General features: G+C 37.7%; 1 protein-coding gene across 2 annotated transcripts in view; it reads left to right on the top strand.

Moving 5' to 3' along the window:
- The first annotated feature begins 1914 nt into the window (after positions 1–1914).
- The window catches only part of TTBK2 (tau tubulin kinase 2), a 170097-nt gene continuing 144051 nt past the window's right edge, over positions 1915–27960 (top strand). Inside the window, exon 1 of one of the 2 annotated variants that reach the window (XM_049613463.1) lies at positions 1915–2001. The gene's annotated coding sequence lies outside the window, so the exon portion shown is untranslated. Of the gene's footprint in view, positions 2002–2023; positions 2431–27960 lie in introns of those variants that run through there. The other variant, XM_049613462.1, reaches the window with a different exon arrangement.

Below are 27960 nucleotides of genomic sequence, written 5' to 3'. Positions count from 1 at the left end.
TAAAACTCTTACCCATGATAGCAGAGATTTTATCTGGGTAGCTTGAAGAGGACACACTGTATTTGCTGAGTGAAAAATACTATCTTGAACCGAGAATAGCTATTTGAAATATTGCTAGGCATAATTTCAATGAATCTGAACTTTTTCCCTATAAACTTCTTTAATTTTAAAGAAAAACATTTGCAGAAACCCTAATCCTTTCCAATTCAAATTACTTGCCCAGCCAATATTCTGAAGTGAACTATATTCCGTTGGACAAAATAATGGGAAAAACAACTTGTGGTTTTAATCAGTGGAAAGGAAACAATTTGGCTTCTTTAAGTTTGAACAGAACAAGATAAGCTGTGTCATCATCAATTGCCTTTAATGTGCATAATGTACACTTTGTCCTGCTTTTTATCCAAGGATCTAGGCATGACAGAGGTGTCTGTTGTTTTTTTTTTAAAGAATGTGGGGAGGCTGTGGCATTTCCTGAATAAGAAGAAACAGATTCTATAACAGTTCTGAGATTGAACATAGGGTTTATTATTAACCTTTCCATACTCCCAATTAATTAGTTTCAATCATAATGTCACTTGAGTGAAGAAAAATATTTAATGTAAGATGAAGCTTGTAAGTCATTGCATCCTTTCAGTCCATGGCAGACTCCTGGGAGTCATTTTGATTATTAAATAAAAAAAAGCATTGGACACAGGAGTAAGTTTAAGAGACCTGAGTTTTGAGGTGTCTGGCTGGCTCAAGCAGAGGAGCGAGCAACTCTTGATCTTGGGGTTGTGAGTTCAAGTCTTATGTTGGGTATAGAGATTACTTAAAATAAATTAGGGGCACCTGTGTGTCTCAGTCTTGAGCATCTGACTGTTAATTTTGGCTCAGGTCAAGATCCCAGGATGGTGGGATCCAGCCCTTGCCACCGGCTTTGCCATGAATGAGGGGCCTGCTTAAGATTCTCTCTCTTGCTCTGCCCCTCTCCCCCGCTCACGCGCTCTCTCTCAAATGAAAATAAAATAAATAATTGAAACACAACGAGTAAACAAGAGACCCGAGTTTTGGCTTGGCCACTAATTAGTTTTATGGCCTTGGAAAGTTGCTTAACTTCTTTTGAGATTTTTCTTCTCTAAATTGGTGGGTAAGGATGGGAGAGAGGTTTAATCTTAAGGTTTCCTCTTCACCAAAGAGCTTGACACAACACCTAATACAAATTTATCCCACACAGCCTCATTGCCCTGCTCTCCTCGCTTTTCCTTGAAAGTCTTCGAGGGACTCCCGCAATTGTCTTGCTTAGATTCCCATCCTGACCCTCACAAGGGCTGTGTATCCTTTGCTAGTGGTGTTTGAAAAAGGTAAGGAAGCCTCGTTTTTCACGGGTTGCAGTAAGGACACTTCGGGCTCCAGGCTGGTAGTCTTTTCTGGAGGTCTCGGTCTCCTTTCCTCCTTCTACCATTAGGCCTCTTCCTAGTGCCCGCCGGTGATTAGCTTCCTGTTAGGCGGTTCTGGGGATGGCGCCAATTTGCCAGATCCTGGCAGCTCTGGTTCTGAGGAGGTGGCATGGTAGGGCCTCACGGTTTGGGGCCCTTCTTCGTGACTCCTTCAGCGTAAATTCGTATCGTGACAACGCATTTCCGATTTTCTTCCAAAAAGCCCAAACCTGGGGTCACAATCATGCCTCTATAAGCAAGTTAACTACTGAGCTAAGAGGACACCAACGTGGGCCAACCACTAGTCTCAGGAGCTCTACTTCTACGCTCCGGACCCACGGGCAGTTGCGGCTGTGGCTGGAACTACAAGGCCCAGAATTCCAGCGCGCACGCGCGCTGCCATTGTGATGCTCCTTTCCCGGTAACTCGCCCTCTCAGGCAAACCTGAAGATAGCGGCAATTCTCCGGTGGGGGGCGGAGACGCTCTCTGCCTGACTCTCCGCCCCCGTCGTGATAGGCAATGGGACCAGCCAACCGACGTGGCGGGTTCGGGTCGTGCTCTCCAATCAGCACCTGCGGCGGAGAGGTGGGCGTGCGCACTGGCAGGGCAGGTGGGCTAGGCTGTGTCGGGTTGCGAAGGGGGAGAATAACGTCGGGTCGGGTCAGCGGGCGCTGCAGTAGTCGCCGCAGCGGCGATGGGAGCGGTGGGGACGAGGCGGCGGCGGCGGCGGCAGGAGGAGGAGCAGGGGCTGGCACAAGAGCAGCGGCTGGGGGCGGCCAGCAGCAGCATTAACAGCAGCCGCAGCCGCCGCCGCCGCCAGTAAACGCGGACGGTACCCGAGGGGACTACCCAGCCGGCCGGCCCTCGAAGCCGCGCTCGGCTCCCGCCGCAGTCGGCGGCGGGGGATGGGCAGGCGGCGGCGGTCCCGCCTGCTGAGGGTTGATCCCTGTCGGTCCTGGTCCTGAGCTGGATCCGAGCCCTCCGCCCGAAATCCCTGCGTCTGCCACGGCCCAGGTAGGACACACCCCCCCGAACCCCCCGGGCGCCTCTGGGGTGCCCCGGGCCCCGCCCTCCCCCAGTCCTGACCCCCTCCTCCAGCCGCACCCCTCGCGGAGTGACCGACCCTGGTGCGGAGGGGAAGGGTACGAGAGTCTCCTCGGTAGCTGCCCACGCCCTGGGCTTGTGCCAGACCTAGTCACTCCACCTCGGAGACCGTCTGCTTCTACACCGTTTACCCGAAGGCTTGTGCCCTGTTTCCCGAGAGCCTTTCGGTGTCTTGACTGAACTTGGAGGGTCACGAAGCTTCGTCTGTTTCTCTCTCTGTAGGTGACCCATATATTGCTTGTATTTATGCAGCTTCTGGTACCAGGGCTGAGCACAGAGGGTTCTCAGGATACACTGAGCGCTTCTTTCGCACCCCGCCTCCCCAAATATAATAGAAGGAGGCATGGGACTATGCAGTGTGTTTGCTGTGTAGTAACGACAATGAAGGCCATGACTTTCTGGTACTTAAGGTGCAAAGTAATGACCTGAAGGATTTGCCTGCCATTTGCCTGGACTAAGATGATGTTGACACCCTGGGTGCTGTGGGAGGGACAAAAGACTCCACACGTTTGTACTGTCAAATCAGAGAAGTAAATAATCCATTGGATGCCAGGATACTTTATCGCACAGTGAAGTTAATTTTGTTTCAGTCGTGGCTGCATTGGAGGTAAAAATGACATTGAGTTGTACTTTGCTTTGAATTAAAGTTGATAGGTGGCAGCAATCCCGGTATTAACTCTTCTCATCCTTAGCTTTAGAAATTGTTCTTTAAATATGAGAGAGAGCAGTTTTCTTATAGTCTATGTATTATGTAAAGATGTTTTGGTATTCAGTAGAAATTGAGATTTTGAAATCCAAAAAAACTGAAATACACGAGGATCACATTTTTATAAATGGGCGCATGTACACATACACGCAGGGAGAATCCACTCTGTGTTTTGTTAGTGTGTGTTCTGAGCCATTAATAACAGTTGCATTGGTTTCTAAACACTGATTTGCCAGAGTAGACCACAAAGAAAGATGTGTTTGCTGTTTTCTTTTGGCTCAGTAGAATAATGTTCTCTTTGGGGGGAAAGGAGAGATGGGAGATTGATTTTAAAGTATCGAGGGAATTGAATGTTATGTATTTCTTATAAAGAAACAGTAATGTTGACAAATATTACTAATATGACTAATCTTGAAGAACTAACTCTAGAAATTTTTCAAATAATAAGTGTACTCATTTCCATGGCATATTGTGATCCATTCAAATTGAAAACATACCAAAAGGAACCTTTAATTTAGAAGGTTATGTTTTCCTGTATGATGTATCTTAGATCAAGGCACTGAAAGGGATGTCTGAAGCATGCTTATAAAGGAAAGTTTCTCATTCTTTTATGATAGAATGTTAGGAAATGTTTTTTTCTCTTTCAGTTTTAGAAACATAAAAGAAATTGAAGCCCCTAGCTTCATTAATTTAATTTATAATATCAAATTGAAATAAATCTGATCTTCAGTAAGGGGCTAAAAATAATAGATCTTGCTTATGCTCTTGTACTGTGGTTAATACATAATTTAGCAAATTCTCTATTGTACTATATATGATTTCAGATTTTGTGTCTTTTTTTGACTTAAAAAAATACTGATTATTTTAATGCCTCAGGAAATCTCCATGAGAACACGCTCATTTGCTTTAGCAAATTGAACTCAATTATATAGGGCTTCAAATAGTTTTAAATGTAGAGTTGAAAGTGAAGTTTGTATAATTTAGACAAATTTGAAAGTATTTTACCTCAAAAAAATGGGCTAAAAGGTGATAATTAGTGATAGATTGTTGGTTTTTCAATGTAAACAAATCTTACAGAGCTTAGTTCACTATCATGGAATCTAACTTTGACAGGGGCAGTCAATTCTTTATATTTTATAACCTTAAAAAGTACTATATAGAGATGACAACTTGATTGCAACTTGTGAGAGACTTTGACCTGGAACCACCCAACTAAGACACTCTTAGATTCCTAATCCTCAGAAACTCTGTGAGTTAATGAATGTTTGTTGCCTAAAAACAAGCAATGTATAACAAGGGGAAAATTTTAATGACCATTATTGAACTAGTGTGGGTTGAATTGATTCACGAAATAAAATAGCCTTTTAGAATTAATGGAAAATATAGCTTACATCCTTCCCCACTCTTAAAGAAGTCTCCTGTAGAAAAATTCTTTTATAGATATGTGACAAACAACTTTACGATTTGGGCTTTATAATTTAAACTTTACAATTTAAGTTACTCACAATGATTCTAGTCATGTATTCCTTTTTTTTTTTTTTCTCTTCTTGAGGTTTTTGAGAAATACTCAACATATAGCTGGAGTTGTGTCCGTTTATTTGATTAGTAATATTGCAGGATATCTTCAATGTATGAATTTTTGAAATTAAACATATTTATGCTATTTTACTTCCTTGTCGTCCTTTTTTTGTTGTTGTTATGCAGTGTATTGTAAATAATAGCGATGGCAGTGGTGGATTCTAACCCCCGCCACCACCCCCCCCCACCCCACCTGAGGCTTCAGTGGATAGAATCCTTGTGTTGAAAATACTTTTATAACTTTTATTTGTAAATGCTCAGTGTTTTCAGGTTAAATGTCATACTTCCATGTTTGAGACAGGAGTCTTTAAGTCTGTATGAAAAAGTTGAGTATTTTAGAGCTAACTTTTGAGCATATGTACAAACATATAGTATTGCCACTCAGAAGTTACTGTCTTCCTTGGGGTGCCTGGGAGGCTCAATCTTTTGAGCGTTGGACTCTGATTTCAGCTCAGGTTGTGATCCCAAGTTGTGGGATCAAGCCCCGTGTCAGGCTCTGCTTGGTCATGTAGACTGTGTGCAATTCTCTCTCCCTCTCTCTCTCTTTTTCTCTCCCTCTCTCTCTCTCTTTTTCTCTCCCTCTCTCTCTCTTTCTCCTTCTCCTTCTCTGCCTCTCTCCCCTGCCCCTTGCGCTCTTTCTCTCTCTCTCTCTCTCGAAAAAAAGTTTCTGTCTTCCTTAATATCTGGTGATCTTATTGTAGGTTTAAAATACAGGTTGAAGGGTGGCTGGCTGGTGGAGCATGTGACTCTTGATCTTGGGGTTGTGAGTTCAAGTCCCACCTTGGGTCTAGAGATTACTTAAAAAAAATAAAAATCTCTAAAATACATACTGAAATTAAATTATTTACGTAATGTGAATGTCAATTTTGCCAGAAAATTTCATCTTTTAAATCGGTGATTTTTAAGCAGATTTCTTGGTATATTTTCATTTATGTTTTATGACTATGATAAACATAATTATTCTTCTCTTTGTGGTTATTTTATATGTTCTTTTTTTTTTTTTAATGGTTGTTAATTTTTGAGAGAGAAAGAGATAGAACACAAGCAGGGGAGGGTCAGAGAGAGAGGGAGACACAGAATCTGAAGCAGGCTCCATGCTCTGAGCTGTCACCACAGAGCTGGACATGGGGCTTTAGCCTATAAACAGTGAGATAATGAGTGACCTGAGCTGAAGTCAGGTGCTCAACTGACTGAGCCACCTAGGCGCCCCTGTTCTGTTTGTCTGCTTTTTTTTTTAATGTTTATTTATTTTGAGAGAGAGCACAAGCAGGGGAGGAGCAGAGAGAGATGGAGTGAGAGAGTCCCAAGCAGGCTCCGCACTGCCAGCACAGTGCCCTATGCAGAGACGGAGCTCACAAACTGTGAGATCATGACCTCAGGTGAAATCAAGAGTTGGACTTGTATTGAATTTTTTTCATGATTTTTTTTTTTTAACCTTTGTATATGAGATCCTCGATGTTTTGGGATGTTGATAGTTCCTTTTTATTGTATTAAGAAATTCACTTTCACTTAGATTTAAACTTCCCATGGTAAAAAATTAAGTGTTATGGGGCACCTGGGTGGTTAAGTTCATTAAGCCTTCAAATTCAGGTCAGGTCATGATCTCATGGTTCGTGAGTTAGAGTCCTGCATCAGACTCTCTACTGTCAGCCTGCTTCCTATGCTCTCTCTCCGCCTCCCCTCCCCCCTTATGTGTGCGCACACGCTCTCTCTCTCTCTCAAAAATAAACATTACAAAAAATTAAGTGTTCTTTGAAAAGAATCTGAGGTGTTTTAGTGTCTTCTGAAGAATAGGAGGTGGTAGGGGAGCCTGGGTGGCCTAGTTAGTTAAGCATCCGACTTCAGCTCAGGTCATGATCTCATGGTTTGTGGGTTCAAGCCCCGAGTTGGGTTCTACACAGACAGCTCAGAGCGTGGATGGAGCCTGCTTCAGATTCTGTGTCTCACTTTCTCTCTGCCCCTTCCCTTTTCTCTATCCTTCCCCTTCTCTCTGCCCCTCCCTGAGTTCTCTCCCTCTCTCTCAAAAATAAAGAAGTAAAGATTAAAAAAAAAAAAAAAAAGAAAGAAAAAGAATGGGAGGTGGTAGCTTTTCACTCTCTCTGGTAAGCTTTCAGGATTTAACTGTGTTTTAGGAATCAGCATTTTTGTTTTATAGAAAGTTTGCATCTTAATGAAAATAAGAATTGGTGTTTTTAAATGTTTGAAATAGAAAATTTATTTGCCATTATATGTATTTTTACCAGAATGCTTTTTATCATTTTTTTTATATAGAAGTGTATGGTTGGTACAAAATGTTACTTTAGTTTCATATGTACACAACTTATATGTAACACTATGCCCACCACAAGTGTACCTACCATATGTCACCATACAGTGCTATTATAGTACCATTGCCTATATTTCCTATGCTGTACCCTTTATTCCCATGACTTATTCATTCCATAACTGGAAGCCTGTACCTCCCACTCCCCTTTACCCATTTTGCCCCCTGCCCTTGGCAACCCTCAGTTTGTTCTTTGTATTTATGGGTCTGTTAATGCTTTTTTGTTTGTTCATTTGTTTTGTTTTTTAGATTCCATATATAAGTGAAATAATATGGTATTTGTCCTTTTCTGTCTGACTAATTTCACTTAGCAAAATACCCCTTACGTCCATCATGTTGTCACAAATGCCAAGATCTCATTGTTTTTTGTGGCTGAAATATTCTATTGTGTATATATACCACTTCTTTATCCATTCATCAATGGATGGACACTTGGTTGCTTCCTTTTATCATTTTTTTACATTTGTCTTCTTTCTGCAGTTTCAAGATAATTGCCTTTTTAAAAAAGTGATTTCACATTGTTTTCCTTGTCTTATTCATTTAAATACTGTATTTTGTTAATATTTGTCTGACATTTAGTTTTATACATGTTATATATTATAAATTAAGTTGGAAAGACCCTCTTTCTTACTTTCTTTGATCCATTAAGGGCCTAGTTTCTAAAATACTTCAGAAATGGTTTTATCAACATTTTGCAATGACCAATGAGGCAGAGATGAGGGGAGGAAGTAGGAAAAAATGAATAGCTAAAGAGACTCTTGCCTCTCATGAAATTTGATTTGAAAAAATCATCTGGAAGCTAATTCGTATGGTAGATAGTAAACTAGATTAGGACTTCATTTCTGCTGCGCTTGTTTAGCACTTAGAAAATCCAACATGTCCAAGACAAAAGTCAGCCCTCTTTTAAGTGCTTTAGTTCTACAAATGAAGGTATTATTATTTAATCAGTTGCCCAAGCTCAAAAATCTCATTATGTATGTATATATTTTGGTTTCCTTTTCCCCCTGGTTCTACCTGCACAGAATCTCTCCTTTTTATTTCTATTGTAAGTACCTTAACTTAGCCTCTTTTCACTTCATTACCTCTCCTTAAACATGTGGCAGCTCTGAACCTCATTATCTCTCCTTGGAACTATTGTAATAGCCTCATCCATTTGTTCATTAAATATTTGTTCAGCATCTATTGTGTTACTATGCTAGGGGTTAGAGATTTGGCAGTGAAAAGGACAAAAATGATGTCACTTCTGGAGCTTAACAATATAATGGAGGCAGTCTGTTATAGAATAAGGAATTCTAAGTGTTCCAAGTATCATGAAGGGAAAATGCAGACTACTGGGTGAACGTATTACCAGACAGAACTAACAGTCTGGGGAGTGGGTTCAGGGAAGTAGTCTTCTGTTTTGTCACCCACAGTTTATTCTCCATATGCCAGCAGATTCAGAGGTTAATAGATATATTACAGCTATAAGCAGTTAAGTAATTAAAAATAATAATTTATTTTTAATAAGCTTTTTAAATAAAACAATTTAATAAGAATTAAATGTTCACACAGCTTTTGAAACAGCTTCAGACAAATGCTTTCAGAACACCAGAGCATTTGAAAAATTTGGTTCTACAGAGTCTGTCCACCTCTCTGTACAGTATGAGTATCTACTTTGGGTTTTCTCAGGCTTCAGTTGCTTGAGTACTGACAGAATTCCTATGTTATGTTTCACATTCTGTGTTTGAATCTCAGAAATGAGGACTAGGCATTACCAGTAGGAGGGTATGTATGGCTACAAAAAAGAAGTCTTCCAGGTAAGTAACTGTCTCTCTGTGGCTAGAATCTAACAGTTTATAGGTGACTTATTATTTTTTTATTTAAAAAAAAATTTTTTTAATGTTTTTATTTATTTTTTTGAGACAGAGAGAGACAGAGCATGAGTGGGGAAGGGGCAGAGAGAGAGGGAGACACAGAATCTGAAGCAGGCTCCAGGCTCTGAGCTGTCAGCACAGAGCCCTACGCAGGGCTCCAACTCACAGACTGAGATCGTGACCTGAGCTGAAGTCGGACGCTTAACCGACTGAGCCACCCAGGTGCCCCTATAGGTGACTTATTAAATATACAAGTAATTAGGATATAATTTGGATATCTTTGTAAGTTTAAAAATATGTAGTGCATTTTAAATCAGAAAAAAAAGTCTCTTACCATATTCTGGCACCTAATTTTGGTTTAGAAAATAAAGTTACTAGAGCCATTAACCTCTACATTAATAAATGCTTGAGTGGGAGAGAGCCAAAGCATAAGAGATTCTTAAAAACTGAGAGCAAACTGAGGGCTGATGGGGGGTGGGAGGGAGGGGAGGGGGGGTGGTGGGTATTGAGGAGGGCACCTGTTGGGATGAGCACTGGGTGTTGTATGGAAACCAATTTGACAATAAATTTCATATATTTAAAAAAAATAAATAAACATTAAAAAAATAAAAAAATAAACACTTACACAGCAAGTGAATACAAACTGTTAATTATGCATCAGGATGCAATTTGAGTGTATTCTAATCTTTACTGTAACATATCATAGTACTTTACTTAACTCCTTTTTGCCTCAGTTTTGCTGTTTTTAAAAAGGAAAATTAATATAATTAAAATGGAGATCATTACAGAGAAGTTTCTGTATTGATTTTTTTCCCTTTGTCTTAGTGGGAAGATCATAGACCTATAATGCTTTGTTTGGTTGATATAGCTACAGAAGATTTTACCCAAGGAACGGTCTTGTTCAGTGTTTTCATTACAATCTGGCCATGTAAGTTACACTGTACTTTCTTTAGGGAAAGGATTTGCTTATGTGTTGTTAGTGTTGTAGCCAGGGAGAAGAGAACTAGATTGTTTACACTTTTATCCTGTTGTTAGTAATTGGAACTATACTGACTTGTAAAGTTTGTCTTTAATAGGTATTTTACTTTCTTGAATATATTTATTGAACCCAGAGAGTTTCCATGCTGCTAGAAGTGTAATTTACCTCCTGTGAAAGTTTAGAAGGAACATTTGAAGTATGAATGGTGACTAAATATTCTTTTCCTTTTGCTATCAGCAAATAGCATTAATCACAAATCTTTATCTCTTTTTAATAGCCCTTTAGAGAGGCTCTGGCCAAAAATCTTTGGGGTAAAACAAAAACAAAATCCCATGAGATTTATCCTATTCTTGATTGTTATTTCTGTTCTTTACATTAATATTATTAAGTGTCTTGAAAAACTTAGCTGTTGTGTACCTCTGTAAACTTGCATCTGTCTCTCAGCTTGTTTAAAAACATAACTGAGAGGCTCCTGGGTAGCTTGGTCAGTTGAGCATCTGACTCTTGATCTCACAGTTTATGGATTTGAGCCCTTAGTTGGGCTCTGCACTGACAGTGTGAATCTTCCTTGGGATTCTCTCTCTCCCTCTCTCTCTGTCCTAACCCCCCTTTGTGTTCTCTCTCTCTCAAAATAAATACATAAACTTTTTAAACAACAAAAAAACCGAGGGGGGAGGGGCAGAGACGAAGGGGGCATAAGATCTGAATTGGGCTCTGCACTGACAGCAGAGAGCCCAATGTGGGGCTCAAATTGACAAACCAGGAGATCGTGACTCGAACTGAAGTTGGGTGCTTAGCTGACTGAGCTGGACACCCCAAGGTTATTTTTTATAATGTGAAAAATATATTATTTTGACTTTGAGATAGGAGGTAGCCACTCTGCATCATACTATATTTTAATCTATTTTTGGATTACAGATTATGTATTCTACCTGTTTATATAATAGATCAGGATTACTTTGAAAGCATCTGGTCTTTTACTCTAATAATAGGAGGTGTTTGATAAATGTTTTTTTTATCAAATTTGAAAAAATTTAAGACTTTTTTTTCTTTAGATTTTTTTCCCCCTAGCATGGAATCCCTCTGGGCCCAATAAGTGTATCTAGAAATTAAAATATCTACTAAAAGTGGAAAGAAACTTTATATAAGACAGTATGGTTACAGTAACTGACAACAAAATAAAAGTGTAAACAGTCTGTTCTTTCCTTCTGGGACTCCAGTTACATTACATGTTTTAGGCTTTTTGATGTTATCCCATAACTAACTGATGATCTGTTGGTTGGGTTTCTTTTTCTCTGTATGTTTCATTTTGGATAGTTTTTTTTTTTTTTTTCTCTTCTCTTCTCTATCTTCCAGTTCATAATCCCTTCTTTTACAGTAGCTAATCTGGTGTTAATCCTATCCAGTGTTGTTGTTGTTTTAATGTTTATTTATTTATTTTTGAAAGAGAGAGAACACAAATAGGGGAGGGGCAGAGTAAGAGGGAAACAGAATCTGAAGCAGGCCCCAGGCTCTGAGCTGTCAGTGCACAGCCAGACTCAGAGCTTGAACTCATGAACTGTGAGATCATGACCTGAGCCGAAGTCAGACACTTAACCGACTGAGCCACCCAGGCGCTACCCCCCCCCCCCTTTTTTTTTATCTCAGATATATACTTTTAATGTCTAAAAGTCCTTGTCTACCACTTCTATTTCTGGGTCTGTTTTTACTTTTCTTTTTTCCTTTCTGTTCTTCCTTTTTTTTTTTTTTTTAATTAAAGTATATTTGATACACAATGAATGTTACGTTAGTTTCAGGTGTGTAGAGTACAGTGCTAAGGTAAGACTAGAGTTATGTATGCTGTGCTCACCACAAGTGTAGCTCCCATTTGTTACCATGCAATGCTATTACAATACCATTGGCTGTATTTCCTGTGCTTAACCTTTCATCTCCGTGATTTATTCACTCCATTAACTAGAAGTCTATACCTCTTAATCTCCTTCACCCATTTTGCCCATCCCACCACGGCCCTCCCCTGTGGCAGTCACCAGTTTGTTCTTTGTATTTGTGCATCTACTTTTTTTGTTGTTCATTTGTTTTTATTTGTTTTAGATTCCACATATAAGTGGAATCATATTGTATTAGTCTTTCTCTGTCTGACTTATTTCACAGACATTCTAGGTCCATGTGACAAATAGCAAGATCTCATTCTTTTACGGCTGAGTAATAGTCCACATTCCATATATATTCCATGATATGCAACTTCTTTTTTATTCATTCATCTCTCTCTCTCTCTCTTTTTTTTTTTTTTGAGAAAGCGAGAGAGAGAGAGAGAGAGAGAGAGAGAGAGAGAATGTGCGCAAGTGGGGGAGGGGAAGAGGGGAGAGAGGGAGAGAGAGAGAAGCTTAAGCAGGCTTCACACCCAGCATAAAATCATGACTGGAGCAGAAATCAAGAGTCGGACACTTAACCAGTTGAGCCACCTGGATGCCCCTATTTATTCATCTCTTGATGGGCACTTAGTTTGCTTCCATATCTTGGCTATTATACGTAATGCTGCAGTAAACACAGGAGTGCATATAGCATTTTGAATTAGTGTTTTCATTGGATAAATACCTAGTAGTAGAATTACTGGATCACATGGTATTTCTATTTTTAGTTTTTTTGAGGAACGTGCATACTGTTTTCCGTAGTGGCTCTGCGCATTTGCTTACCATCAATAGTGTAAGAGAGTTCCTTTTTCTCCACATCCTTGCTAACACTTGTTATTTCTTATCTTTTTGATGCTAGCACACTGACAGGTGTAAGGTGATATCTCATTGTGGTTTTAATTTTCATGTCCCTAATAATTAATGATGTTGAACATGTTTTCATGTGTCTGTTGGACATCTGTATGTATGTCTTTACTGGAAAAATGCCTATTTGGGGCCTCTGCGCATTTTAAAATTGGATTCTTTGGATTTTTTTTTTTTTTTCTGTTGAGTTGTGTAAGTTGTTTATATATTTTGGATATTAACCACTTATCAGATATATTATTTGCAAATAGCTTCTCCCATTCAGTTGGTTACGTTTTCGGTTTTGTTGATGGTTTCCTTCACTATGCAAAAGCTTTTTATTTTAATGTAGTCCCAATAGTTTGTTTTTGCTTTCCTGCAGAGATCTATCTAGAAAAATGTTGCTAATGCTAATGTCAGAGAGATTACTGCCTATGTTTTCTTCCAGGATTTTATGGTTTCAGGTCTCACAGTTAGGTCTTTAATCCACTTTGAGTTCATTTTTGCGTATGGTATAAGAAAGTGGTCCAGTTTCATTGTTTTGCATGTAGCTGTCTAATTTTCCTAGCACCATTTATTGAAGAGACTGTCTTTTCTCCATTGTATAATCTTGCCTCCTTTGTTGTAGATTAATTGACTATAAATGTGTGGTTTTATTTCTGGGTTCTCTTTTCTGTGTGTCTGTTTTGATGATTCAGCTTTGTAGTAGATCTGGAAATCTGGGATTGTGATACCTTCAGCTTTGTTCTTCTTTCTTCAGAATGCTTTGACTTGGGTTTGTTTTTATTGATTGATATTTCCTTTTTTGCATCCCTGGTAATTTGTTTGAGTGCCAGACATTATGATTTTACATTGTTACGTGCTGGATTTTTTTTTTTTTTTTTTGTATTCCTTTAAATATTGGGGAGTTTGTTTTGGGATACAGTTATTTGAAAATACTTTGATGCATCCAAGGCTCTGAATGTTTTTGAAGGTCTTTTTCACTCTGTCTGGTGAGTATGCAAACTATTCTTAGCCTTATTTGAGCATCAAAGATTGTTCTGCCTGCCCCTTTCCAGTGGTTTGAACTTGGTTTTGATCATTTCACTTCCTTACACAGGTGCATTGATAAGTACTTAGCCAGAATCTCAAGGAGAATTCTCTCTAGATATCCACAGCTCATTCTTTGTGCTGATGTGCTTTCTCCTCTCCAGTGTTTCGTTTTGCCTTGACCTCCCCAGAACTCTGAATTTTGTCTCCTTAACTCAGTGAGATTTCTGGTCTTTGTTTGGGTTCCCCATCCCTGTAGTGTGGCCTGGAAATTCTCTCCAGGTAGTGAGTTGGGGGCACTTGTAAGGCTAACTTTATTTCCCTTTTTCTCATGAATCCCTATTCTGTAGTGCTTATTGTCAATAGTGTCTAAAAACCATGTTTCATATATTTTGTCCTTTTTTCTAGTTGTTTAATGTGGTAGGGTAAATCTGGTCCCTGTCACTTTATTGTGGCCAGGAGCTGCATTCACCTGGTGAGTATATTTAAATCTCAAAGAGGAGTCATATTTCACAGTTATGCTGTCATTAGAAATTTATGTATTATCTTTATGCCCAAATATAGCTTCAAAGATATCTTCTGTGCCCTTTAGACACATCATAAGCTTCTGATGATTAATTCTAGCACTCTTCTTATTGGGATTAAAATTGTAGTAAAAATAATTTTCCTACTACTCTGTTCAAGAGCAGAATCTAACATAAACTGTATATGGCACTATGTATAAAAACCATGCTGTTATTTATTTTGTGAATTATCTAGCTTCCCCTCCAAATAGGAGGATATCTAGTTATAGATATATAGCTATCTATATATCCACACACACACACACACACACACACACACACAGTTATATAGTTATATAGTTAGTTATACAGTATATCTAGATAATAATAGTTATAACTGAACTTTGTTTCCTTTTGCTTTATATTCATCCCCCTTATACGAAGTTCCTTATTGGCTCCCCTTTGCTGAAATAGAATAAAGTTCATTTTCTTCCTAGCATGATTTTTATAGTCTGAACTCAGTTTACCTTTCATGTCTATGTATTCTTTCTCTATGATCAGAACTCTTTTAGACCAATCTTAGTCCATGTAGACAACTGTACATATTCATTTTTCCATGCACTTGTGTGTTTTGTTCATTTCCATTTATGTGCCTCTGCTTAGCTCCTCAGTCAGTTAGCTTTTGCCTTCAAACAAACCACCCCAAAGTTCAGAGGGTAACACAATTTGTTAGTAAAATATTCTGTGGATTGGCCGTTTGGGTCCAACTGCATATTCTTTTTTGGTCTTGTCTGGGCTCATGTATGCGAGGCATTGTGCTAGCTTGGGTTTCTTCACAATTTGGGTTCCAAAACAAGCAATAGAGGGCTAGTTGAGAGCATAAATGCTTTTCAAGCTTCTGGGTCATGTTTGCTAATGTTCTGTTGGTCAAAGCAAGTCACAGGGCCAACCTCAGTTTCCAGGATAAAGAAACTCTACCTCTTTGTGGGAGATGCAGCAAGGTCACATTGTAAAAAGATATGTATACAGGAGTGGGAGGAATTTGTGGTTATTTTGCAACCTACTGAACCATCATCATAAATCCTGTCCACCTCCTCTGAGAAACTTTGTATAATCATCCTATCTCATGTAAACCTCTCGCATTTCTGATTTGTCATGTGTACTTGGCCCTTACAGTTTGATGTTGATTAACTTTTTGTATTTTTTACCTTTTAAGTCCAGAGAATTACTGTTACGTTCTGTTTTTGCATTATGTATTCTATTTTAAAGAATAATTTGGAAATAATTATTTATGTTTTCTTCTTTCCTTGCTTGTAAATTAATTAAGGGCAAAACCATGCATTACATTTCTACCTACTCTTCTGTGTATTTATAACAATTCATTGAATGACTATTTTCAAATCAACTCTCAATTACTTGTTTGAGGATGACTTAATTTGACTCAGCTGTATAGAATGTGAAAGAAGTTGTATTCATTCTTCCAATAATTAAACATTTATTGAAAGATTGTTCTGTGGTAGGTATTATGCTAGATACTAAGTACAAAGATGAGAAGAATTCTGCTCTTGACCTCAAGAAATTTAAAGCATTGTAAATTATGTATGTGCTTATAAGCCTGCTTCTTTACTCTGAACCTAGATTTCTGCCCTATGACCAACTCATAGGTTAGCTGGCTTTTCACTATTGCATAGATGGAACAGTCTCCTGCTGTCTGTCACACTGCTAGATGATTGTTGCCTAATCTATTCTGTGCCTAGCTTCCTTGCCTCTGGTTTATATGACTATTATCTTTTGCTGTTTTCACTTATTTATTTTTTTTAACATTTATTTTTGAGAGACGGGGGAGGGGCAGAGAGAGGAGAGAGGGAGACACAGAATCCGAAGCAGGCTCCAGGCTCTGAGACATAGGGCTTGAACTCTGTAGCCATGAGATCATGACGTGAGTCGAAGTGGGACACTTAACCAACTGCGTGCCCCGGTATCCCTCCTGCTTTTTTTTTTTTTTTTATAAGACATATTAATCATAGACTACGTAAAACATTGGTGTGAAATTTAACATTATTATAAATGGTCAAGAAATAGAACATTACCTGCATCTCAGAAGCCCCTTCCTGATCTTATTCCCGTATACCCCAAAGGAATCTATTCTCGTGACTTTTGTAAAAAATCATGTCCTTGCTTTTCTTTATAGACTTACTACCTATGTTTGCATCCCTATTTAACATAATTTAGTTTTGCTTATTTTTGAACTTAATATAAAAGGATTTATATTGGGGGGGGGGGCACCTGGGTGGCTCAGTTGGTTAAGCAACGGACTCTTGATTTCAGCTCAGGTCATGATCTCATAGTTCATGGGATCAAGCCCCTGCATCAGGCTTCGCGCTGACAGCACGGAGCCTGCTTGGGATTCTCTCTTTCCCACTCTCCCTCTCTGGCTTGCATGCTCCCTCTCTCTCTCTCTCAAAATAAATAAATAAGTTTAAAAAAAGGATCTATATTGTATGATTTTTTTCAATGTTGTTTGTGAGACTTGTTCTAGTAGTTCAGTGTCACAGTAGTTTATTTTTGGTTTAGCATAGTTTTTGTGGTAGGTAGAAAATGGTCCCTTGAAGATATTGGTGCCCTAATCCCTGCACTGCTCGTGCAGAGCCTGACTTGGGTCTCGGTCCCACAACTGTGAGATGATGATCTGAGATGGAATCAAGAGTCTGACCCCTAACTGACTGAGCCACCCAGGTGCCCTGTGAATGTGTTACCTTATATGTCAGAAGGCACTTTGCAGATGTGATTAAGTTAAGGCTTTTGAAGATTATCTTTGATTATCCAGGTTGGTTCAGTGTAATCACAAGGGACCTTAGAAGAGGGAGACATATATAAAGAGACATGATGTTTGAAGCAGAGCTCAGAGAGAAAGATTTGAAGATGCTGTACAACTAGGTTGGAAGATGCAGGATGGGGCCGTGAGCCAAAGCATACCGGCAGCTTCTAGAAGCTGGAAAAGACAGGATAAAGGATTATCTCCTAGAGCCTCCATTACAAGCATAGCCTTACTGACACCTTGATTTTAGCCCCATTTAGAAGCCTGGACTTTTGATTTCTACCATTGTAAGATTATAAATTTGCATTGTTGTGCCAATAAATTTGTGGTAATTTGTTACAGTAGCAGTAGGAAACTAATTCATTCTTTCTTTCTTTCTTTCTTTCTTTCTTTCTTTCTTTCTTAACTGTATGACTATATACTACACTTTATCCTTTCTTCTCTTACTGGACATTTGAGTTGTTTTTTGTTTTGGCATTTATGGATGGTGTGGCTATGAACATATTTGTGTATGTTTCCTGGGGCTCATGAGAGAAGAGTATTTTTAGGATATATACCTGGGAAGAGAGTTATTGGGTCATGAGGTATGCACATTTTCAGCTTTACTTAGAACTATTTCCAGAGTACATTCCTACCAATGGTTTATGAGAGTCTAAGTTTTTATTTTTAAATAATTTCTTCTTTGATAGTCACTATGATAATGCTTCCTTCCTTTATGTGGGCGGATTCTCAAAATTTGCTTCAAGTCAAGACACATTTAGGAACTAATTTATACTTTTTCGAATTTAGAAATAGTAGGTGGCATTGGTTTATTTTTATTCCCTTTTTGATCAGCCAATTTTCACTTAACCTTAAAAGCAAGATTATAACAATGCAAATGCTGTAATTTAATTTGTAATCATAGTTGTAGAGTAATATTTTTCTCTTGCTGGCAAAAACATTTTTGTATGAATTTGCTAAGTAGTAGTTGTATAATGGGTTTAAATTCAAGGCCTCTATGCAAACATGATAATTTCTGTTCATCAGCATTCAAGCAGCACAGGGACTGCTTTGGACAGTAGTATGTCTGTTAATGTGACTGTTTCTTCTTTTGGTTAAGAAGCATACACAATGATTTATTAAGTAATCATGGCCATTTATTGAGCACACTTAGTATGCCAGGCATTGTGATAAATAGTTTACATATATCATATATTGTCACTTTTAATCCTGAGATAGCCACCATTGTTACCTGTTTTTTTTTAGATGAGGAAATTGAGCATGGAAAAGCTAAGTAATGGGCCTTAGATTACACAACCAGGATTTGACTCCAGGTAGTTTGGTCTTCATGTCTATTTTTTGAGAAGTCCCTGGACTTAGAACACAATAAACTCACTGCAGTATTATGTTAATTTCTCTTATAGGGAGTTCTCTTCATTTGGTGTGGTTTGGTCTAGCTTATGTTTATAGAATTATTATAGGATTTTTTATCTATTTGCCATTGTTCCTCTTATTCTTATTTTCATTTTCCTTTTCTCCTTTTCTTCGCATCTTTCTATTTGTGTATGTGAATCTGTATAACTTTTAAATTATAGTTTGTTTCCTCATTTTCGTTTTGTTAATTAACTTCATCAAATATCTATTTTTTTAAAATACACTTTTGTGTTAAAAAAATTTTTTTAAATGTTTATTTTTGAGAGAGAGAGAAAGAGACAAGAGTGTGAGCAGGTGAGGGGCAGAGAGAGAGGGAGACATAGAAATTGAAGCAGGCTCCAGGCTCTGAGCTGTGCACACAGCCTGATGTGGGGCTTGAATTCGTGAACGATGAGATCATGAACTAAGCCAGAGTCGGACATTCAGCCAACTGAGCCACCCAGGCACCCCTCAGATATCTATTGATTAACTGCAAAGTTTATATATTTTTTTATTATGGCAGAGGATATGTGATTATGATATGGTTTTCATCTTTAAGGGATTTATAATCTAGGGGATTGTCAGTGTTTGCTTATTAATTTGTTGGCTGTTTTCTTCTCAGTCTTTTTCTATCTAACACATGTTTCAAGTGATTTTTCACCACATGTTATTTTACAAATTGAATATCCATTTAATATGTTTTGTTCATATTTCATCATCTTTGGGTCTGTTTTGGCAACATCTTCAGATTTATCCTCATCGACTGAATTCATCAGTATGCTGTTTACTCTATTAGGATCTAGGTCATTAAGGTCACCTAGGTTATTCTAGGTCATGAATATTACTAGGGAGGAAATTTTTAATTTTTCTCTTGCAGTATCTAGTTTTCTTGCATCAAGATTGATTATTTTTAAGTTATTAGTGTTACTGAAAAATGAATTCCAATTATTTGCAGCCAAATTACATTCACTGTTTAGATATACTTAGTGATGTGGAATCAGAAAGAACTATTGCCCCATACCATTGAAGGCTGGCGTGTCACTTATTTATTGCTGCATAACAAGTTACCCAAAACTTAGTGTTTTGGAATAACAACATTTGTTATTTTACAGTGTCTTTAGGGCAAGATTTTGGGTGTGAGTCAGGTAGGTACTCTGTTTTAGGGTCAGTCACAGGTTGCAGTCAGGATAGGCTGTAGTTGTCACATGGCTCAGCTGGGGAAGGATCTGTTTCCTTGCTTAGTCCGATGGTTGGCATTGATTCAGTTCCTTTGGAGTGGTTGAACTGAGGGCCTCAGCTCTCTGCTATAGCTCTTGGTACCAGTTATAAATGGAATCATATAATTTTGCTAGCAAGGGCTGTCCTCAGTTCTTTGCCATGTTGGGCCTTTCTTGGGAGGCAACATGGCAGCTTGCTTCATCAGAGCACCAAGTGGGAAGGGCCAAAGAGAAAGAATGTGAGCAAGGTAGATGTCTTTAGTAATATATTTGGGAAGCAACCTATCACTTTTGTTATATTCTATTCATTAGCGGCAAGTCACTAGATTTTTTTGTTGTTGTTAAAAAATTTGTTTTAATGTTTATTTATTTTTGAGACAGAGAGAGACAGAGTATGAGTAGGGGAGGAGCAGAGAGAGGGAGTCACAGGCTCCAGACTCCGAGCTGTCAGCACAGAGCCCAATGCGGGGCTCAAACTCACGAACCGTGAGATCATGACCTAAGCCAACCAAAGTCGGATGCTTAACCAACTGAACCACCCAGGCACCCCAAGTCATTAGATTTCGCCTACACTCAAGGAGGGATCAAAAGCATGAGATGAGAGATCATTGGGAGCCATTTTAGAAGCAGTACAAGTAGTACATCTTGGTAGCTTATAAGATTCTAGGTGTTTTCTGTAGGGTTCAGTTCCTAATTGGAACAGGTGTATTCTTAGATTTATTTCAGTGTTCTGTGAAGGACTCCACCCAGGGTATCATTTGTTCCATGATATTTCCATTGGTAACCTAGAGTGAGACCATGAAAATTATTTGGATTTTGTAGTTATATCTGAGGGGTAACTAGTAATCATTAAAAAAATTTTTTTTTACTGTGGTAGAATACACATAAGATTTACCATTTTAACCATTTCTAAGTGGACAAATTCAGTGCCATTACATACCTTAACACTATTGTGCCACCAGAACTTTTTCATCTTCCCAAAATGAAATTCCGTATCCAAACAGTAAATCAACACTATCCCCTCCTTGTAGCCCTTAGCAACCCACCAGACAGAAACTGCTTTTCTGTCTCTATGAGTTTGCCTACCTAGGTACCTATTATAAATTGAACCATAAATATGACCTTTTGTGATGGGCTTATTTAACTTAGCATAATGTCTTCAAGGTTCATTCATGTTGTAGTGTGTTTGAGAATTTCCTTCCTTTTTAAGATTGAATACTATTCCATTATATGTATGTACTACATTTTGTTTATCCATTAGTCTGTCACTTGGGATGGAGACTTGGGTACTTCCACCTCTTGGCTATTGTGAATAGTGTTGCTATGAACAATGGTGTGCAAATGTCTTTTTGACTCCTTACTTTGAATTCTTTTGGCTATATACTCAGAGGTCGAATTATTTAATCATATTTTAATTCTATGCTTACTTTTGAGGGTGACCGCCAATAATGTTTTCTGTAGTGGCTGCACCATTTTAAGTTAATATCAGCAATGCACAGGGGTTCTAGTTTCTCTTCATCTTTGCCAGCAGTTTGTGTGTGTGTGTGTGTGTGTGTGTGTGTGTGTGTGTGTGTGTTTATAATTGTCATTCTAATGGGTATAAAGTGGTTACTGGTTGGATTTGTGTTTCCCTAATAATTAATGATGTTCAGCATCTTTTAATGTACTTGCCATTTGCATATTTTCTTTGGAAAAATATCTATTCAGGTTGTTTGCCTATTTAAAAACATTGTTTTGTTGTTGAGTTGTAGTTCTTTATATACTGTAGATATTTAACCCATTATCAGATATGATTTGCAGATATTTTTTTCCCATTCCATTGCCTTTTCATTCTGTTGATAGCATCCTTTGCTTCACAAAAGTTTTTAATTTTTATGACATCCAATTTATCTGTTTTTTCTTGTTTTGATATTATAGTCAAGATATCATTGCCAGATCCAATGTTATGAAGCTTTTCCCCTATGTAGTCTTCTAAGAGTTGTATAGTTTTTTTTAACTCTATTTTCAGTAAATTTTTGCATACGATTATAAAGTAAGCATTTAAAAATATTGTCCTTTCCCCATGGAATAGTTTTGACACCTTTGTTGAAAATCATTTGACCATATATGTAAGGGTTAAAATTTTTAACTTTTAAAAACAGTGTTTCTCTTCTTATTGTAAAAATCTGTATTTGGTGTAGTAAATTTACAGAAGAGGAATCCTCCTTAAGAAAATAATCCTATTATATAGAACTATATAATTTGTTAATAGTTAATTTGTTAATTTGTTAATAGTTGGTAAATATCAGTCAGGTTTTTTATTTTATTTTTTTAAGTGTGTATTTATTTTTGAGAGAGAGAGAGAGAGATGGACACAGAATCGGAAGCAGGCTCCAGACTCTGAGCTGTTAGTTTAGAGCCCTACTTGGGGGGAGCAGGGCTTAAACCCACGAGTAAGATCATGACTTGAGCTAAAGTTGGACGCTCAACCAACTGAGCCACCCAGGCACCCCAATGCAGGTTTTTTCTATACATAATTTATGTGTACACTTTTAAAAATACAAATGGGATTATATATACATATCTATCTATATATATGGATAGATATGTATATATCTATATATACTGTTTTATAACTCTTTAACTTGAAGCATAAAGAATTTTTCATGTTTAAATATTTTACAAGTTACTTTTTTTTAAATGTTCATTTACTTATTTTTGAGAGAGGGAGAGAGAGGAGGAGAGAGAGAGAGGGAGAGAGTGAGTGTGGGGGAGGGGCAGAGGGGGAAACAGAATCCCAAGCACGCTCTCCGGGGGGGGCTGGAAACCATGAATGATGAGATCATGACCTTAGCCACAATCAAGGGCCAGACGCTCAACTGACTGAGCCAACCAACTGCCCCAACAAGTTACTTTTTAAATTTATTTTTTTATTTTCAATTAATTTAAATATGCATGTAAAGTTTAATGATTCTCTGCACTTTATTATAGAAAAGAACAGTTTTCTTTCCTCCCCGTCTGCCCTGTTTACAACTCTGCAGAAGTACTCATTTGAACACTTTTTCCTGATTTTTTCATTGTTTACCTCTATATCTTAAACTGATGTGCTTGTATTGCTGCTGATTAATTTTTATTAAAATTTTTTTTTTAATGTTTATTTTTGAGAGAGAGGGACAGAGTGTGAGCAGTGGAGGGGCAGAGAGAGAGGGAGACACAGAATCTGAAGCAGGCTCCAGGCTCCAAGCTGTCAGCACAGAGTCCAATGCAGGGCTCGAACCCAGGAACCAAGAGATCATGACCTGAACTGAAGTCAGACGCTCAACCAACTGAACCACCCAGGCGCCCCTAACTTTTAAATTTTAGTTATAATATATTGGCTTTTTTCTATGGAAGATGGGAATTTTATTTTTTTCATTGCTTATCTCATTCCTACTACAGTTAAGTCCTATTTTTTCAGTAATGTTATATCTTAATTTTGATTAGGTGAATATTCAGACTTTATTTTGACTCTAAATGCTTTGACATGTAGGTGAAATTTGCTATCTATACAGATATAAATAGAGATAATGGTATCTTTTCTTCTCTACACTGTTATTTTTGTTTGTTTTTTCCTAGAGCTTATAATTGTTTTTGTTTGTGTGTTTGGTTGGTTAGTTTCCTAATCACTAATTCAGTCCCAAATTTTCCTCAATTTGTACAGGTCTCCTCTTAATGTATTCAGGTTCATTTAGGTATTCTATCAATAGCATCATCTTTGAGAACTCTTTCCTGGAGCCATTCTTGTCTTACAGGCTAGGAACTGTGGCTTACTCATCTTAGTGTTTCCACAGTTTTTGGCAGGGTCCTCATCAAATGTTTATTGAAAGGATGATTAGTAAAAGTTGAGATTGTAGAATTTTAAAAAATGTTTACTTATTCAGGCAAGAGAAATAAAACCAAAAACAAACTATTCAGATTACTTCAAAACAAAACGTCTGTGCACAGTGAAGGGAACAGTCAAGAAAACTAAAATGCAGCCTACCAAATAGAAGAAGGTAATTGCAAAGGACATATCTAATAAAGGGTTAATATCCAAAATATATAAAGAACTGATACAATTCAACACCCCAAAACCAAATAATCCTATTAAAAAATGGGCAGAAGATGTGAGTAGACATTTCTCCAAAGAAGACATACAGATGACCAACAGACATGTGAAAAATTATTCAGTATCACTTATCATCAGGGAAATGCAAATCAAAACTACAATGAGATATCACCTCACATCTGTCAGAATGGCTAAAATAAAAAAACACAAGAAACAAGTAATGGCGAGGATATGGAGAAAAAGGAACCCCCTTGCACTGTTGGTGGGAATGCAAACTGGTGCAGCCACTATGGAAAACACCATGGAAATTCTTCAAAAAATTACAAATAGAACTACCCCACAATCCAGTAGTTGCACTACTTGGTATTTATCCCCCAAATACAAAAATCACTAATTCAGAGGGGTACATGCACCTCTATATTTACTGTAGCATTATTTACAATAGCTAAACTATGGAAACAGCCCAAGTGTCTGTCGACAGATGGATGAATGGGGTAAAGAAGATACGTATACACACACGTGTACACACACATGATGGAATGTTACTCAGCCATAAAAAAGAATGAATTCTTGCCATTTACAACAGTATGGATGGAGCTAGAGAGTATTATGTTAAGCGAAATATGTCAGTCAGGGAAAGACAGATATCATATGGTCTCAGTTGTATGTGGAATTTAAGAAAAAAAAACCACAAATGAGCAAAGGAAAAGAAAGACAAACCAAGAAACAGACTCTTAATCTAAGTGGATGGGGGAATAGGTAATGGGGATTAAAGAGTACACTTCTCATGATTAAAAAAAACTACAAAATGGCATATTAGAAAACATTATAAAACAAAAATGGAACTCTAAAAAAAGTTTACTCATTCGCATAGCTTTGTAAGTCAGGATTATTAATAGGGAAAAATATATATCTCTATAACATAATTTAGCTGTTCTCAAACTCTGGTTTCAGGACGTCTGTCTTACTAATCTTAAAATTTTTTGAGGACCCTAAAGAGTTTGTTTTTTTAATCATAGATTTATATATAATGATATTTTCTGTATTAAGATTAAAATATATTTTAAATTTATTTATTTTAAAATAATAAAACTGTTGCATGTTAACTATTTTCCAAAACAGAAAAGCAAGTTGATGAAATGAATGGCATTCTTTTATGTTTTTTTAAGTCTCTTCAATATCTGGCGTGATAGAAGACAGCTGGATTCTCATACTTCTGTGTTCATTCTCTTACAATATGTTGCTTTGGTTGAAGTATATAAAGAAAATGTGGCCTCATACAGAGACACAGTTGTAAAAGGGAGGAATATTTTACTAGCCTTTTTAGATTGTAGATTTTCTTTTTATAAATTAGAAAAATTTTTAAACTTTTAAAAAAAGTTTATGTATTTATTTTGAGAGAGAGAGAATCAACAGGAGAGGGGCAGATGGGGGCGAGGGGAATCAGAGAATCCAAAGTGGGGTCCTCGCTGACAGCAGAGAGCCTGACGTGCTCAGACTCACAAACCGTGAGATCATGACCTGAGCTGAAACCGAGAGTCCGACACTTAACCAAATGAGCTATCCAGGCACCCCTGTATATTCCCTGCTTTCAAGCATAGCGAGATTCTAGGCATATCTTTTACATACTCTGCCGTAGTTTAGAAGTAGTCATTTGTCCAAGGAGCTTTCATTCTTTTTGTTTTGTTTTCAAAGTTTATAAATAAATAAAATTTATTTTGAGAGTGAGAGAGAAGGAATGTGAGTGGGGGAGGGGTAGGGAGAGAGGAAGAGGAGAGAGAAAGTAAGAGAGAGAGAGAGAGAGAGAGAGAGAGAGAGAATCCCAAGCAGGCTTCCCGCTGTCGTCAGAGCCTGATGTGGGCCTCAGACTCACAAACCATGAGATCACGACCTGAGCCGAAATCTAGAGTCAGTTACTTAATCAACTGAGCTGCCCAGACACCCCTCAGTCTTTTTCGTTTTGGGTGTGGCGGGGAGGAAAATGGTATTTGGTACCCTCAGTCTGTATACTAATAAATGTTTAATGAGACTGTTCTGTGTTACTCCTAGGACTGCTCATGGTTAGTTGTGAAGTACATATTTAAATAAAGATCATATTTTTTCATACTTTCTTCATTATAGGATTTCAGGATTTTTACTTCTTTGACTTCTGTATTTATATCTCTTTTTGCGTAAAATGTTGATTCCTAGTGGCTTAATGTAATCAGTTATTTGCTGTGTTCTGCAGTATATCTATAATAGTTTTAAAATAATGTAATCGATATTCTAATAATATAACTACTAAAGGCTGTTTTAACATTTCTTTGTGGTTCTTTTATTCCTTTAGAATAGGGAATGTACAATCAAATTACTGTATTTTAGAGCCACAAACTTGGTAAAACAGTAGGTTATTGGTTTCAGTCTGTTTTAAATTTTTAGAGGTTGTGTAAAATTTTTGATGTTTGGCTCTTTTTTTTCTTTTTAAATTTAATTTTGTCTTAAAAAATTTTTTTAATGTTTTATTTATTTTTTAAGAGAGAGAGAGACAGAGAAAAGGTGGGGGAGGAGCAGAGAGAGAGGGAGACACAGAATCAGAAGCAGGCTCCAGGCTCTGAGCTGTCAGCAACAGATCCCGATGCAGGGCTTGAACTTGTGAATTGCAAGATCATGACCAGAGCTGAAGTCGAAGACTTAACTGACTGAGCCACCCAGGCACCCCTAATTATATCTTTTAATTGTCTTGAAGGAAGAGGCCGTCACTGAATATCTGAACCAAATGCTTTTTCATGTCTCTCTGTGCAAGGGAGAGCTATGAGGCTTAAGAGTTCTGGGATCAGTGAAGTGAGACTGTTTAGGAAGTGGTTGAACTTTCGTTATGTACATGTGGTTATGGAGTGTCACTGCTAATTGGTTGACTTTTTAAAAATGTTTGTTTATTTTGAGAGAGAGAGGGTGTGCGCGTGTGTGCGCGCACACCCACCCACACACCCACACACACGAGCAGGGCAGGGGCAGAGAGTGAGGGAGAGAGAGAGAATCCTAGAAGAAGGCTTTTTGCTGAACGCAGGGCTCGATATCGTGAACCATGAGATCATGACCGGAGCCGAAATCCAGAGCCAGACCCTTAACCAACTGAGCCACCCAGGCATCCCCTAATTAGTAGACTTTCTGAAGTGTGGTCACTTATTCATACCTATTATTGATAGACGAGGATGAGTTTAAAGCCAGCTCTGATGATTACTATTGGAAAGTTACTTTCTTGAACTTGGAATTTAATTATAATAGTTTTTTCTCATGCAAAACAATGATTTTGGTTTAATTTTTTTTTTTTTTTTTTTTTTTTAAAATTTTGGAGAGCAAGGGAGAGGGGCAGGGAGAAAGAAGGAAGAGAGTGCATGTTAAGCAGGCTCCAAGCTCATCCAACGCTGGGCTTAATCTCAACCTATGTTATAAAATAGATCCATAGAAGTCTGACTCCCGTTCTTATCCCTTCTATTCTGTTTTCTCCATTCGTTTGAGAAAAGGTTGACAAACAACAGCCTGTAAGCCAGATTTGGCTACCTAGCTCTTTTTGCAAATAATGTTTTGTCACAGCCATACTCATTTGTTTACATATCATCTATAGCTTCTTTTGTGTTGTAACAGCAGAGTTGAGTAGCTATCACAAGGATTGTATGGCTTGAAAAGACTGAAATATTTACTATCTGGCCTTTTTCCAACAATACACTGACCTCTGCTGTAAGGAATCATTTTCATCATTTTTTGGCTTATCTTTTTTTCTTTTTCTTTTTAAAAAAAGCAAATAAGTTTAACATTTATCTTCTTTTAACACAAAAGTAGCATACTGTAAATACTTTACTGCATCTTGCTTTTTTTCACTTAACAATATATCCTGAAAATCACTGTATCAACATCTCTCTTATTCCTGGACTAGTATTCCATTACACAGATGAACCATATCATTCCATTAATCCCCTATTGATGGGCTGTTAGGTTTTTTTTTTTCTAGTCTTGTGATTGTAAGTAGTGTTACAGTGAAAAGTCTTGTGAAGAAGTCATTTCACATTTTTTGTCGTGGTACCTTTGGAATAGATTTCTTGAAGTATAATTACTGGTTTAGAGTTTGAATGTATATTATCATGCTGAATGTTACCAGTTTCCCCACCTTGGGCCCATACCATCCTTTCTTTTCTTTTTCTTTCCTTTCCTTTCCTTTCCTTTCCTTTCCTTTCCTTTCCTTTCCT

Source organism: Panthera uncia (assembly GCF_023721935.1).
Source record: "Panthera uncia isolate 11264 chromosome B3 unlocalized genomic scaffold, Puncia_PCG_1.0 HiC_scaffold_1, whole genome shotgun sequence".
Classification (NCBI taxonomy): domain Eukaryota; kingdom Metazoa; phylum Chordata; class Mammalia; order Carnivora; family Felidae; genus Panthera; species Panthera uncia.
Note: the sequence above shows the minus strand (reverse complement) of the source record. Positions and strands in the feature narration are given on the sequence as shown.